Consider the following 17,700-nt stretch of genomic DNA (forward strand, 5'->3'; position numbering starts at 1 on the left):
AGTTATTTAGACAATAATGGCTGTATGTTGAGTTATTTTCAGAGGACAGTAAATCTGTACTACTATACAAGCTGCACATTGTCTACTCTAAAGTATATCCAATTTTCATTTCTATAGTATTGTCCCTTGAGAACATATAACAAAATGGTTGCTAAAATGTGAGGGATGAACTCAGTGAGATACTAATATATATGTGTATATATATATATATATATATATATATATATATATATATATATATTAGTGTATATATATATATATATATATTTGCCTATTAAAATCCAAATAGCGACTTTTTTTTTTGGCCGGGCAGTGTATATATATATATATATATATATATATATATATATCACTGCCCGGCCAAAAAAAAAAGTCGCTATTTGGATTTTAATAGGCAAATACTTAAGAATCTATGAATGGATCATTATTGCAGTGATTATTATTTTTCTAGCATGTTATATGTTTGGCAACGGTTCTTTTAACCCTAAAAGATGGAGTGTGTAGCTTTTGATTTCTTAAAGAACCATGTATTAAGATGTATAATGGCCATATTCCAGGATGACAATGTCAAGATTCACCAGGGTTAAAATTGTGAAAGAATGGTTCAGAGAGCATGAAGAATAATTTTTACACATGAATTGGCACCTCTGAGTCCAGACCCTAAATTCATTGAAAGTCTTTGGAAAGTGCTGGAGAAGACTTTACAGAGTGCTCACCTCTTGCATTGTCAATACAAGATTTTGAACAAAAATGTATGCACCTCTTGATGGAAATAACATCACAGCATTTATTGCCATTGAGAGGTGCATCATTTTTTGGTCAAGATCTTGTATTGACAATGCAAGAGGTGAGCACTCTGTAAAGTCTACTCCAGCACATCCCAAAAACTTACACTGAGGTTAAGGTCAGTGCCAATTCATGTGTGAAAATGATTCTTCATGCTTCTCCCAACAATTCTTTCACAATTTGAGCCTGATGAATCTTGACATTGTCATCCTGGAATATGGCCATGATACATCTTAATACATGGTTGTTTAAGAAATGAAAAGCTACACACTCCATCTTTTAGGGTTAAAAGAACCGTTGCCAAACATATAACATGCTAGAAAAATAATAATCACTGTAATAATGATCCATCCATAGATTCTTAAGTATTTGCCTATTAAAATCCAAACAGCGACTTTTTTTGTGGCTGGGAAGTGTAAACATACAGACACTTTAAAAATATATATATATTTATATATTTTATATAATAAATTAACATTCCCAGAGAAATAATTTCTTTTGCTTCCCATAACAACGCAGACTTTAGCCAACTGTGATCTCTGATGTGACACCTTACAAATTAAGCACAATTAAAAGTTCAAGCTCTCCCAAATGTCACTCACTTTCCCTTCACAGGTCTCTATTTACCAAAAACAAACCAGAGTGGGGCTGGAGGGGTTGACAGGAGCTGTTCTTCCACTGAAAACATGTGTTTCACTGCCAATGCTGTGAACAACCTCATTGCAGCACACTCTAGCATTTGTGTGTCAGTGTGTGTGTAAACTGTGTCTAATATCACTGTTATCGTGCCATTGAGGCCCTGCAGAGGAGGATACGTGCCCCCTCCCCAACACACAACCTTTACTTTACCTCACTTTTCCCTCATCACCATTTACTACAGACTCTTAACATAATAAAGGGAACCTGGAGAACTAATCCTCAGAAATCTGCTTTCCTCTCTCGCCTGCTCCTTCAGGCAATACAGCACGAGAAAACACTTCATTTGAATTCTTAAACTGTACAAACTGTGAATGAGCTCCTTTTAGCTGCAAATGTCATTACATCTCCATTTCCAGGGGAGAGCAGTAGGGGAAAAGAGGCTCTCTCACATTCATGACAAACCCTTTTAAATAGGGCACAATGGGGCAAGGGGGCTGATGACCCCCCCACCCCCCACCCCCAAAGGCAGGGGCCATAATATCAAATGTATTTACCTGGCACTTATGCTGCAAATGGGGGTCTTTACTCTTATTCCACAAAACAAATACACACTTGAGTGGCGTTGACCCTTTCGAGTGCAATTGAATCACAGTCTCTTAATAATTTAAAGGGATAGTATACCCAAAAATGAAAATTTTGTTATAATTTACTGACCTTCATGTTGTTCCAAAAATGTATACATTTCTTTCTTATATGGAACATAAAAGATATTTTTGAGAAAGTGTTTTTTGTCCATATTAAGAAAGTCAATGGTTGCCAAAATGGTTGGGTTACCAACATTCTTCAAAATATCTTTTTTTGAGAAGAAAGAAAGTCAAAGTCAAAGGTTTGAAACAACATGAGGACGATTAAATGATGACAAAATTTTAAATTGGAGTGAACTAAACCTTTAAACTATGAATTGTGTCATGTTTAAAATTAATAACAATAGTGGAAACTCTCTCTAATGTACATCGTGTTTTGTTTTGTTTCACGGCTGAATGTCTTTATTCTTAAGAAACGGTCGAAAAATCCATTCAAGATTGGTGTATGGTTGTCAAAATGACACGTGAGGTGTCCGTCCACATTTACAAACAGCAGTGAGAAACATTAAACATGACATGAGAGAAATCTTGACAATCCTAAAAGCCGCAAAACACAAGCACAACATCTTGCGGGAAACCAGCCAAACCAAACATGGCATATGGCAGCCATTAAAGTGATCCGGCATCAGAGCCGACTTCAGCCATTAAAAAAGCCACACACAGTATTTCTGCTTGATCATGTCACTTTAGCAGATCTAATTGGCTGCGTTCTGTCCATGTTTCACAGCAACAGTAAACCACACTTCCCAGCCGGTCCCTTTCATCTCAGCAGAATTACATTAGCGCAGCTGTGTTCGACAGAGGCCGCAACACATCACGACAGCTAACAACACTCGGAATGATTAGAAAAGCAATAAATCCAAGCTTTCACGAGCTGCGCATTACGTTATGATATTTAAAATCACAGCCTCATCACTGTCAGCGGTCAGATTGCATTTGAACGTAAGTGTGGGTATTTTGAAAAGGATGAAATGTGAAATCAGGTTTTCAGATAGCCCATTTTCTGAGCTACGTTGTGAATTAGCACATGCTAGCAGGCAGACAGGGGCTGAGACGACTAGCGCTGAATTGATATTCCCTCAGAGTACATCCATTTACGACTTCACTCTGTTCACCCTGGTAGCGTACGGATCAAAGGAAACTTTCATTGAAGCACATCTGATCAAACTCCGCCGTTCTTCACTCATACACAGCCACATTTGTATTCCCACAGTCATTCCACTCAAAGATGCTATTTACAGTAATATAAGATGCAGTGCACTGTTACTTGTACACCAGCATGATTGTAGGACTTTAAGTCCCCCTGTAGTCAATTATTTTATCCCTTAAAACTCATCTTTGATCACCAAAACTACATATTTAAACATTTTATCCTTGAAAAAAAATTTCTTCATGCCTTAAAATAGCTTGAATGTAACTCTACACCCTTGCCTCATTTAGTAGGCCTATACATGATTCTATAAATATGCAAATTAGCCCCGCCTCCACTCAGTCGCAACAGTTCAGAGATCCACTAGTTGATGATCACACATTGACGTGATTGGTTACAAGGTAGTTTGTGACGTCAGAAACACCAGCGATTTCAAACCGCATTTATAAAATACTCAGCAATGTTGTTGACATGAATTTGCACATGGTTTGTCTAAAAACACCACATAGACATATAAACAACATTAAAAGCTTTATATTGAGTCGTTTCTAGATGCGAATCGCCACGTAGCCAGCACTATCCCACTATGGTTATCCCTCTTTTTCCTGTTCTCAGAACCATCTACATTGATTTGTGACGAAACTACTGGCATGGGGGGGCCACAAGCCCTCTGAATAGCGCAACACACACAATCACACACACACTAATGCATGTTTGACTACCACTGAGCCTGGAACAAAAAAGGAGAAAAAAATGGCAAAGATTAACTTATTGAGGTCTCCATTGCCATAGCAACACAGAATAGTTTTGATGCGTCTCCCTTCACAGTCAATGAGGTTTGAACGTATCACGGAGCAGATAGCTTTTCCGTGGCTTGTTACTAAGGGGGCTATTTAATGCAGATACTGCTGTGCGTCTGAGCACAGATGGCTGAATACTCGAGCATGGCCACTTTGAAGAGAGCTCCCGTCCACATTTTCAGGGGGCCGCTTTGCAACATTGATCTGAAAGGGGGGAACGGTTGTTAATAATGAATAAATCAACAATGGGGAGAATAGCCCAGGCAGAAGCAGTTAAAATGGAATAGCGTATGACTCTGGAGTGATGCAGAGGATTAAAACATGATGGTTGTCATCGCTCGCTGTACGATCGGGCCGTCTTGATATGACACACCAGAATCAAGTAAATATGGGTTTGGGAGAGATTCTAATCAAGCGGACATCATCTTAATTGAGCTGTCTGTCAAACTGAATACTGTTGTTCTGTTTTTCGTCACGGCATATTACTGCATTACTCATAGACGCACGCTCGTACTGGACAGCGTAACGGCTTCGTTTAGTCACTCTGGCATGGAGGAACACGCTGTGGGTTTGGCCCATTCAAAATCATGCTTGCTAGCTGTCATGCAATCGTAGTTGAATATTTTATTTCCTCTTTTTGCGGTTTATTTTTTAATATTGTATGAGCATGGAGAAATATAAGAGAACAAAAATCTCCCTCACATTTTTGGAGTAAACAACGTGCTCATTAACATGCTAATTTTCTCAGCGGGAATATGAAAAGTTGTGCAAAATACACTCCATTTGCAAAAACACTTCCGTCCTCACAAAAGAATTTAATTACGCCGTAGGACACAAGCCATTCAGTGCTCACCGGTAACACTGAGACGAAACAGACACACACCAAGCATATATACAAAACATGGCAAACACCTGCCCTCGCTGAAAATCCTAACACCTGTGAATGTTGCTGTGTGAACATCCATGTTTGACACGTTTGCCGCAGTTGTTCATACACGCACCTGAAGATATTGTTGACCCTGTGGCAGTGCCGCCAAACCTTTCCCGTCGCCCGGGCCTATCCCCCTGACGCTGAAGGACGTGGCAGACAGGTGAGTGTAAACAATTCATCACTACTATGACACCTCCACATCTGCCAGGCACAACAGGGCCAGGGAAGCTGTCAGTCACCTCAGCCAGCCTAACTCCCCTCAGCCTCGCTGGAGCAGGACCACTATTACAAGCAGATGTTTCCTTTTATGAAAGCCGCATGCAAGACTTTCAGACCCCTTGGAGACCTAGGAGATAATGCCAAATATCATTATTGTGTAGATTTACTAAATTTCTACAAAAATATAAAGTAAGACATTATCATGCATTACATGTTTTGCTTGAATATACTGTTTTTTTTATAGTAGATAAAGTAACTTGAATTATGGTGGTCACATTTATTTATTTATTTTTATTTTTATTTTTTTGCAGTTTGTTTGTGGATTTGAAAAACACAGAAAGTTTAAAATCATGTATAGAAATAAGGGACCAACATCTCAAGTTAGCAAATATATTCAATAATAACAATAATTTAACACTGTCAAAATATGATTATTATTATTATTGATTTGTTGCTGTTAAAATTATTGTTTTTGTTATAATTATTATTATGCAATTTTGTTGGTATAGTTGTTCAGAGAATATTTTTATAGCATTAATAAAATAATACAATAAAATAAACATACATTTGTCCTATTGTATTTATTTTATTAATATTACAGTATTGTTTTTAGCTGAACTATACCTACATAATATTATAAATAATAAGAAGAAGTGAAACGTTTAGTTTGTCTTTAACTTCAGTAGGTCAGTAGGCGGCTGAATGTATTCTATCTCTGAAAGACATCGACCTCTGCTTGATATGAAAAGCTCTCAATTACAAGTGTCACTTTGTGATGGCCACCATTGTCTAAATACACATACAGGCCTGGAGGAAAAATCACCTACAGTGCTGGAACTGTGGCAGGGTAGTATTTTCATACGAATGAGGCTGACTAACAGGTGATGAGTGTCAGACCCACAAGTGGCCCATTGTCACACAGAACAAGGACAATATGAAGCTGAGTTGTTCCATGCCCTTTCCAGCAGGGGCTGGGATCATGTGCGACCACAGCCATCCATCACCCAAGCTTTAACAATAACGCAGGGCTATGTCTCCCCATGTATATGTACTGACCCCCAAACCCCCTTAAATACACAATGATATATAGTAAGCAAACAAATTCAATTACAGGATATTCCAGATTCACACACCCTCCAGTTGAATCGTATGCCAACCTCATTAATGCACCTTATTCTTACTGTGGCTTTTTATCAATTTTAATGTAAATCAACCCCACATGGTGGTACAACTCAAACTAGATCATGTACTTAAGTACTATACGTCAGATTAACAAAACCATTGCCATCAAGGTCTTACAGGTTGAGAAACTCAAGAGCAAATACTCACAGGGGACTCAATAACAATGCTGGGGTCCTGGTGGGCCACAAAGCCCATCGAGGCCTTTTGTTTCTAGAGGGGGGCTTGCATGACAATCACAGACCGACAAGCAGAGCAGGGGGTCAGAGGAACCTGGGACAAGGCCATATTGTTCCTCTCCCTGTGCACAAGGTGCACCTCCTTCTTACCGACAGGAAACAGAGAGCCGACTAAGAATAATCTGTGCAGGCCAGAGGGTTTTCAAACCAAATTACAACTAAAAAAGGCCTTAATTTAACAGTAGAGCTTACCTGTTTTGGTTAGGGGTGGAGAGTGGAGGAAGGAGAGAATGAGGCAGGGAGTAAGGGAGAAAGAGACAAAAAGATAGAGAAAGCCACTGTGTGAATTAACCCGCCATTTTCCTACTCTTTAAAAGGTAATAATTATGGAAGCAGCTGGAAACTTTTGGGGCTGGAATTAAAAGCTAAAAGCATAGCTCCCATTTGATTTTTGTTTGTTCTGCCTTGAATGGCCATTGGCTGGCCAGCAGAAGGGTTTTCACGGTTTCAGGGGGACTGCTCTTCTGTTAGGCATTTTATTCCATGCCTCAATTTTTTTTCTTATCTAACACATACAAATTGAAGCAAAAGGAAAGACATGTAAATGTTGTGACATACAGAGAGGACTGCGAGTAAACAGAGGTAGGTGAAAATTGGGCAGGGTGGGGTAAAATCCCCTCAGGTAACAGGGGCAAAGATACCCCTCCCCTTTTTTTTGAAGATTCGCCCCCTTTTCAACAAGCTCGACAAAATAGCGATTGCGCATATGAAAAGATGGCATAGATGGTGTGTCTGATTATTAACATAAAAGCCAGATATAACAAGGTAACAACCATGGCCAGGAAACACAAAAGAGCCTCTATTACCTGGATGTTTACAGTTATTTACAGCTACAGAGAGTCCTTTCCTCCTGCTTTTCTCTGGACAATAGATGAAAATGGCCTTTTTAACATCAACATCAAGAGCAGCGGTGAGGATTTCCATTACTAAACTGCTGAGGGCTTGACCTGAGTCCAGGTTCCCTTTAGACTGCTGGGAGGTTGGATGGCACACTTGGTTAAGATGTGGGAAGCCAGACCAAATTAACCTAGAAGTCGGGCCATCGGCCAAAGACTGCAGCTGCAGACAACAGGTGTCTCCATTAGGGTTGTGCACCATTCAGTATTAAATTGAGAATGCCGTTTAAAGTCAATCATTGAATTTGAATTGAGGTAGCAAATAGGGTGTAGAATTGCAATTTGAATTTCAATATAAGACAGTAGAAATAATAAATTGAAATGTAACAGATTTCATATAACTGTATTTTTAAAACAAATATGGTAAATAGATAGACAGATAGATAGATAGATAGATAGATAGATAGATATTGAACAAGTCTAGACTTCATACAAGTGGAAACATATCTTCAGTTTGATTAGATAAGCTTCAAAGCACACTTACACTTGACAGAACAATCTAAAGTATGCATTAACCATAGAAGACACATGGATGCTCATGCTACTATGAATTAAATATAAAGACATAAACATATAAGTGTATCAGACTCAATATCATGGTATTTTGTGGCAGACAAACTCTGGCAGTCGTTACTGCTAGGCCTTTGGGAAAATTCCTTTCATTATATGAATAACTTTTTAAGCCGGTGACTTTCCATACTGAAATACTTTCCATTGTACTAACAGTTTGACAACTTCACTTTCAAAAGCTGTGCTTGCCTCATTTTGTACAACGTTTGCCACAATGCTAATTTCATACTTGTTGAACTGGGAAGCAAAAACAGAGCAAACTAAGGTCACTTGGCGTTAAGACCCTGGCTATTCTAACATTTATGTCATTTTATGCTCCAAAAAAATGTTATTTGATCCAAAGGAGCGAGTGCTTGGCTTCAGGGACCTAATATCTTCACTTAAATGCCATGTAAATGCCTTCATGGGCTAATAAGATCACTATTTCTAAATTAAGAACATCTTTTATTTTTTCTAAATGCTTGTCTGATGAGGGAGATATAAGATGTAGCCTATATAATATTTTCCCCCAAACAATAAAGAATAAAAAAAATGTGTGTGTTTTTTGTCGTCTGTTTTGAATCAGATTCAGAACTAACGATGTCCGATTCGCGAACGAATCACTCTTTTGAGTCGAATTAGGAATAGCATAACGATCTGAATCGGTTCGCGATTCAGTCTGAATAATTCATACAGTGACGTACTAAAATCTTTGGAGTGGTTTCTCACTTCGAAGTAGCGTGATACTTTTGGACACAGAGGACAAAGAGATACCAGGATGAACTGAATATTTACCTACAATTATTTACCTATATTTAGTTAAAATAAACCTACAAAAGCATCCTGTCGTGAGCGTCGAAGAAGCTTCGATACTTACACGTGCAGCTTGTTAACGCCCCTGTGCTGCAGGTACATAGCATACATTTTCCGACCAAAGAGTATAAAAACACAGTAGGCCTACACCAAAACATTAAACGTAGCCTACCATTACCGTGTTTAGGAGTGCCTGAACTCTTCATGCTAAGTTGTAACTTATGTTTATTTTATTATAGTTATGCCTGTTCATGAATTCCACAGCATGCACGCCACTTTGCTTACTTTCCTAGGTCTAGGATTATATGGATTTTATTAGTTGATTGGTAATCACATTACAGCACATTTTATTAAATTATTAATATTATTATTGTTCTGGGGGCGCCTTTCATTGGTTAAAATATAAGATATTTAGAGTTGTGAGTTTCCTATTGCTCCCAAATATACTTTTACATTTTCATCTCACCACAAATGTGAATTTTTGGGTGGAATGCTCATTGTTACTTTAGTCTTACAGCTGTTTTCACTTAAATTTGCATTTATTCATTTAACAAATTTTTTTTATCCAAGCTAATGATCTCTGCATGTAGATTCCAGGGATAGCCTATCCAGAATAATCCATGAGGTCTTGTGCATATATAGGATTTTCCAAGTTTTGTAGTCAGATGATTTTTTTTAGCCCAATGGTTGATTGATATGTGAATGTGAGCAAGTGGTCCTTCACTGTCTGTGATGTTTTCTATATTAAAGTCAGCATGAAATTGTAGTTGCGAAGGTCTTTTCTTCACTATTGTGAAGTATATATCAAAGTGAAACTACTTTTTAAACAAGAAAAAATGTAGGGCCGGCCTCAGGACTTGATTTTGTCCATCAGGAATTGATTGGATTGTTGTCAATCATTTGGACTGTTGTGATTTGCTATTGCTGTAAACTGACGAGTGACCGTTTGTGCTGCTCTCGCGCCGATAAACACGTCATCAGAGAAGAGATGTCATTGCAAAAGGGAGGGGAAGACATTTTTATTTCATGATTATTTTAATAGGAATATACAGGCTTGAGTGTTCAGATTACAATTGTTTTGGACCTCATTTACACCTTTATTTAGAGCTGACCACTTGAGATTGGATCTCCCAAGATCGATGATAATACAAGATATAAATGGGCCTAAACCGCTAGTAAGTTCCCAGCCTGTTAGCCAACAATTGAAGGCAAACATTGTGCAGCTTTGTGCTGTGCACTCCATTAGGAAAAGATTTGTCTCTTGTTTAGCAAGGACGTGACCTTGTATTTGAGTAGGGCTATTTTCATTGCAATTGTCTTATGATTGGCGTTACCAGTCAAGCCATTGACTTCATTAGCACAAGAATTGATGAGTCGTTTTCATTTTGTAAGTGCATTTTTTAGTCGGGCTGTACTTGTCTCTGTCACTTTACAGAACTGCCCTCAAAAAAAGATGCTTATGCAGTTTATTGGGTATGGCCACAGCTAAATGTTAAACAGAATGACTCATGGGAAAGCATACAAATACAGCCTCTGCTCCTTTGCTATTCCACATCTGCAGGTCATCGGAAGAAAGAAGCACCGGTGAGCTCTTAGATAAAAGATAAAGATGACAGAGCTCTTTAGTGCCCTGTTAAAAAAGAAAAGAGAACAAGACGCCACTCATCCTCACCAGGCCAGCTTCATTTGCTTAATGGCACACAGCTTGAGTTGGGCCAGCTCCCCTAATAATGATCTAACAGTGCAACAAGGCGAGAACTAAGATATGGAAATATTGAAATTCATATAGGCAGGCTGAAAGCATCTCAGCATTGATCAAGCCTCAGCATGGGTAAAAAGCAGCGCTCCTTTAATCAGGGCAGGCCAGGAGCCTTTGGCTACACAGAGGTCCCTCTCAAGATAAGCCTGTCCTACAGCACAGCTAGCTGAGATGAGGGAGAGAGAGAGTGAAGCCTGGGGGCCTGAGCAGAGAGGAGAACCAGGACTGAATCTCAAATCAACTCATTATTCCCTACCTGCTGCACCTTTGTCGTGCATGGAGAGTGCTTCTGTATTCAAACACCACTGCAGCAGCAGAGTTACTTTTTTTTTTCTTTTTTTCAAACAAGGGACCCAGTTTCATGTTGCTTTTGTTTTGGGTCAAAGGCATGACACTAATATTCTTTTTTTTTTTTTTCTTCTTCTTCTTTTTTTCTCTATTCATTTATTAAAAATGCATTTTCCATGCATACAATGACTTGAATACACTTCTTCTTTGATGAACACTTTTTGGTGTTTTTGGTGGGCATAGTCAACATGTCAGGGTTATACAACTGTCCTGATATAATAATGAAAAAAAAAAAACTTATTAAAAGGTTCTGGTTGTAAAGTGTCATGTTGTGTGACTCGCCAATAACTTGAAGGAAGAAAATTATATTTATAAATTAATGATATACATTTTAAAATTTACATTACACATTTTACATTTTCTTAAAATAATGATTAAAATGAAGTACTTTTTAAATAGTCATTAAGTTTTTTTTTCTTAACTTATGAAAATTAAATGTTTTTCAAAACCAACATGTATACAAAGAGTACATGTTTTAAACCTTTTTTTTTTTTTTTTTCATTTTAAAAGATTTTTCATTTTGTGAGTTGTTTCCACCACGGAATAAAACAATTTAAAAGATAATGGCAGAATCTCACAATTCTGACTTTTGTTCCTGCAATTGCCAGTTTACATCTCACAATTCTGACTTTTTCTTATCAGAATTTTGAGATATAAACTCACAATTGTGAGTTATAATATCAGAATTAAACTCACAATTGTGAGTTATAAAGTCAGGATTGTGGGATATAAACTAGCAAAAGGGAGAAATAAAGGCAGAATTGTGAGATATAAACTCTCAATTCAGACTTTATATCTCACAATTCTGACTTTATAACTCGCAATTGCGAGTTTATATCACACAGTTCTGAGAAAAAAAAGTCAGAATTGCCAGATTAAAACTCGCAATTGCGAGAAAAAAAAGTCAAAATTGTGAGGAAAAAGACAAAATACATTGACCCTTTTGCCCTTTTGACCAATTTTTTGTTAGTTTGGACTAATTGTTCTTTCTTATATCCTTATGACCCTTCCTATTTCTTTTTTTCCCCCTCTGCATTTGTACAAATGAAGTTTTCACCATGGCAATCACACCTTTAATTAAATTAAAACAAAAGGTGCTAAGGCTGTTGATTGTTAAGGCAGAGGACGAAGGAGGGGAGAAGAGGGTTGCAGAAAGCAATGAATATCAATGTGTGATGAATGACTGGGCTCCCCCAGCTGTCATCTAAATGAACGTGAATATTCAACTCTTTCCCCTCCACTTAGCTTCCATTTAGCTCTGATGACATTTCATTAGCTTGTCCCATGGTGCTGCGAAACGATAAGTGATCCGCGGAAAGCTGTTTCGCCTTCATGTTTATTCTCAAACAATACTTACTCTGTACTGCCATGCGTTTCCTTTTCTTTCTCAGTTTTGGCGTACGTCCTTACAACCAGCATGGATCAAAGTGTGTGTCATTTTGCTGAGTGTTTTAATTTGTATTGAATTGATTAGCAGAACAGGCCTGTCCCTCTGGGACAGAGGGTTTTGCGTTCCCTCATTGCAACAATACATTGTAATATGTGAAATATTCTGGCATCCATTCTGGAGATTTTTAGCCAAGTTTTAATTGAAACTTATTGAAATCCTACAAATCCGTGCAGTGCTAGAAAACATTGTTGGACTAACGTCAGGGCTTCAGACTGTGACAAAAATCACAGCTCCCTTGTGAGATAGAGCCACACGTAACTTAGTTCAAGTTCACTTGTGCATTTGCGTCATTTTGTGCATATAATTTGTAATATTATGTTTATTTTGTATATATCTGATTAATCTCATATAGGATGTGATTTGTAGAGTTAAATAACCCGCTAGCAAAGTGCTTCAGTTTACCGGTGTTCATTCAGTGCTTCAGCGCATGCAACTCAAACAGCAATGCACAACTAATAATAACTATGATTGGGACTGTCATGACTAATGGGAACACTATTGTAAAAAAAATTTGTGAATTCGTTGGGTTTAGTTGCAGTGTTTTAGTGCGTTGCTCCAGGAAGAGCACATCTGCAACAGGAATTCTGACTAGCACGCATCTGAAGCGGCGTTGGTGACCCTTCTCATTTATTTGGTGGGGAACATGGCGTTTTGAGCAGCATTTGCGCACCCTGTTATGCTGTTGACCACTGCACATATTGCAGTATTAAGGCTAACAATTAATCGTTTACTTTATCGTTAATTTAAACGACAATCGATCATGGGAATTTGTGTAAATTGACATTCCTAATATATATATATATATATATAAACTGCTACTTTTAATTAAAGATTCATATTTGGCAATATTCTTTGTTGTGATGCTTTTCAATCAAACATTTAATGTAAAAAAGTTTATATATAAGTTGAGAAATTACCCCCAGGATAATTTCATTTCAATTTCAATTTAAAGTCATTATTGTGTTAAATAAGAAAAGCATTAGATAGACATTACAAAAGTAGTTTTAGAAAGCAATTGCAGTGATTATTATGTTTCTAGCATGTTATATGTTTGGCAACAGTTCTTCAAACCCTAATTGATAGAGTATGTAGCTTTTCATTTCTTAAACAACCATGTATTAAGACACATCATGGCCATTTTCCAGGATGACAATGTCAAGATTCACCAGGGTTAAAATTGTGAAAAAATGGTTCAGAGAGCATGAAGAATCATTTTCACACATGAATTGGCAGCTCTGAGTCCAGACCTTATATTCATTTAAAGTCTTTGGGATGTGCTGGAATAGACTTTACAGAGTGCTTGACTCTTGCATTGTCAATACAAGATCTTGAACAAAAAATTATGCACCTCTTGATGGAAATCAATGTTATGATGTTATTTCCATCAAGAGGTGTATCAGTTTTTGAGTAGAGCACTTTGTAAAGTCTACTCCAGCACATCCCAAAGACTTTCAATGAAGTTAAGGTACTATATGAAATGTAAGATGAACTATGCAGGTCTGGGGTGGGTGCGTTAATTGCATTAAATCATTTTATTCAGTTAATTTTCCCATAACTATTTAATTAAATTCAACATCCCTAATATATTATTAAGAGAGAGAGAGAGAGAGAGAGATGAATTCAAGTCACTTTTTGACTTTGAGATTAATTTTTTATTATTATTGAATCAGTTTTAAGGGAAACATTGGAAGTAAGATTATAAGGTGTGTGACAATTTTTATTATTTATTTATTTTTTTTGTCTGGCCAATATAGACATCCATCTTTTGCAGATTCAAGATACGCTTGAAAGAGTAGCAAACCGTCTTCTTTCTCTCTCCATTCGCCTTCACCTGCTCTTAGCCTATCCGCTCCACCACACCAATGTCAACACATCCTCTTCATGTCAAGACAGATTGGTGCGTTATCCTGATGCTAAGCCTTGCATTTCAATCCCTGCTTTCCCATTCCTGCGCCACATATTGATTTTGATGAAAACAACTTGCTAATCCAAATAAACAACATGTCAGTGAGCCATTCAAGCTAACAGAAATATTAGCACAGCATGATCCCCTGGCTGGGCTAGCCTAGGGTCTACCAGAGCTCCTGACCTGGCAGGGGGTTGCAGTGGAGGGTGGGGGCAGTTGTGTGTGTTAGGGGGATGCTTTTGCATGAACATCAAACCAGCAGTAGCAGCAGATTCCACTTCATTAATGCACTATGATTCAATGACTGTCAAATTTGCACATACATTTCTTGAAAGATTTTTATTTTAAGCTGTAAATTGAATTCACTGCCTCCTGAATTAAACAGATAGTTCATCCAAAAACGAAAATTCTGTCATCATTTTCTTGCCCTCAAGTCGATAATTTCTATATCTTTTTGTTTTGTGTGTGTGTTCCACGTTAGAATGAAAGTCATACAGGTTTCAAACAACATGAGGTTGAGAAAATGATGATAGAATGTTTATTTTTGAGTGAACTGTCCCTTTAAATTCATGCTCTGAATGGGCTGCACTGAAACTAGCCTGGCTTGGCCTCTCATTGTCATCTTAAAACAACATTAATCAACTGCGATAGGCCTACATGACCCTCAAACCCACCTTACTGCTAGATTTACCTCAGACAAGTCAAATTCAAGTGGTGTTAATTTTAAGTTTAGGGCTCTCCCACCTCCTCCCACAGGCCCTTAGCTGCCCCAGTGACCCCTGGGCTAGTTCCACTCACTGCTGCAGGGGAGCGTGTCAGCTTGGGGGCCATCTCGATCGCCCCAGCATGCCATGGGGCAGGCAAGGCTCTGCACAGCATGGGAAAGAGAGCGTCCGTGCCGGTTTTAAGGTCATGCTAATTGCCACACTCCTCCGTCGTGCCGTCACTTAGCGGCGGAGGCTGCATTCAGAGTATGGTGCAGGTGTTGGGTGCCCTTTAAACCTTTAATTAAATATCACTGTAAAAGGTTAATGCAGAAAGCCAGGTATTACAGCCTGCAATGAGCGTGCAACCGTAAAACTCTATTTGAGTCTAGTGTGTGAAGGATTGACCTGACGGTTATTTTACCAAATGAAATGGCAAGATGAGTCAGAATGAGAAAACCCCCTGTTTGAATAAACTATTGCCTGCACAATTAGATATAATATTCCGGCATAAACGTGTCAACTGGAGCATCTGTATGATTTAGATCAAATATTTTTGCTGCTATATAAAGTACAGTTGTCACCTTTTGATAAACTAATCAGGATTTTGTGTGACCCTTGATAATGAGATCCATCTGCCAGTGGCTTACAATGATGCGAGCGAGGGAAAAAAAGTATACAAATGCAATACAACTTCTTTCATTCTAGGCTGAAAAGAGACTTTACCAATTTAGTACATAATTAAAACGTGACAAAAAATAATGCCAAATAATTATGAATTACTAAACCTTCATAAGGATCATCAATTGCAGACTAAGTAAAGAGAGAAACAGAGACAAAAACACAGTATGTGAATGAGGAATGATTTGGAAATATGGCCAACAATTCTTAAATTTTTAGATTCCAACCAGCCACAAATCAATAGACTCAATGTTGCACACTGTGGAAATATTTGGATATATTAGGAAAATATGTCTCTGCCCGAATTCTGAGCTGTGATATGAGACTTTATAAATATTTGCAGAGGAAATTTTACAGTGTCTGTTATTCAGCCTTTTGAGGAGAACACAGCTGTGATGGAAGAGCATTTATGATTGGTATGACACTAGGTTCCAACACACAATTAACATAAATAACCCTAATTAACAACCTTTTTTCTGAGACATGGAAATGCTGCCAATAAAAATCTCTCGTCTAATCACTCAAATCTAGTCTTTAAACTTCAGTACTTTCAATAAAACATTTTTTTTTTTCAATAAATTATATGTATAGTTCACCAAAAATGAAATTCTGTCATTATTTAGTCACCCATATGTTGTTTTAAACTTGTATGACTTTTTTTTTCTTTTTCTTTTTTTTTTCCTTTGGAACATGAAAGAAGATATTTTTGAAAGTTGTTTTTTTTTTTTTTTTTTTTTTTTTTTCTTTCCATCCAATGAGAGTCAAATGTTGATTTTGACTTTCATTGTAACATTCTTCGAAATATTTTAATTTATTATACGGCATGAAGATAAGTAAATAATTACAGTATTTTCATTTTTGGGTGAGCTACCCCTTTAAACGGCAGCTTTTTAACTCGTAATGAAAAGATTAAGATATTAATTTTGTTAATTAATATGCTATTTTTTTTTTTATCTTGTTATTATCACTTACCTTCTTAGTCTCTTTCTAAAGGCATATCATGAGCATCTTATTTCAGTGTATTCAGTATGCATCGAGTGTCTGGAGGCGTCAGCCATTTTCATATGGTATTTTCATACCATATTTCAGCAAGGCAGAATAATCTCACTTAACATAAGAACGGTCCTTCTCTCTGGTGCGCTGCATTGCCCCCTGCTGTGGTTTTGTTGTTTCTAGTTTTGTTAAATAATTAATTCTTCCTCATAATTCCTTCCATAATCTATAGCTCACCACAACCAGGAGTAACAGTGCCAGAGCCTTATCCACCCTGCCATGACAATGACAATATGGACTTTGTGTGAACAAATATCTGTGGTATAAAGTTTAAAAATTTAAAATTTATTAATGTCATTGCAAAAACATCTTAATTTTTGAGTTCTCTATTGTGGCTCCTGGTTTTTTAAGGTTCTTTTGTGGCCCACCAGATCAGGGTATGAAGAGCTCAGTAATTTAATTCTCTTACCATCCACCTCCCAGCCCAACCTCCGGACCACAGCTTCTCTCAATCTCTTGTTTTCTTTTCAAGCCTGTATTTGCCTTCTCCCTCTCTCCCTCTTTCTCTCTCCCTCTCTGGGCTGAGCTGCCTCCCCGTGGTGAGGGTTGAATCCAGGGGCCACCTGCAGCAGCCGCCGCTAGCGCAGCCAGACGCCATCGGCCCCCTTTGATATCTGTGCGGCAGCCACCCCAGCCACATTTACGCCCGCGCACCAGCCGCAAAAACCACCAGCTAATGTGGGATATCAAACAACAGTCGCCTTCTCTTTCTCGCCCGTTTTTTGTCTCTCTCTCCCTTTAGCCTTCATTCTCTCTTTTTCCCTCTCGTTTTCCGGGGGTTTGAATTTGGAGTATGTTTAAGCCGCCACACCAGCCGGGCTCAGGGCCTTTCAGAGGCACAGCTTGGGCTCCCCGTCTGCCCCATGGCCTCTGTGGCCGCCTCTATATTACACTGGCTTTTGTTAGCGGCGGCCCAGCCAAACAGGACCAGCCATAGGCCGCCATTTTCACCAC

The sequence above is a fragment of the Ctenopharyngodon idella genome, chromosome 9 (genome assembly GCF_019924925.1).
Source record: "Ctenopharyngodon idella isolate HZGC_01 chromosome 9, HZGC01, whole genome shotgun sequence".
Lineage (NCBI taxonomy): Eukaryota > Metazoa > Chordata > Actinopteri > Cypriniformes > Xenocyprididae > Ctenopharyngodon > Ctenopharyngodon idella.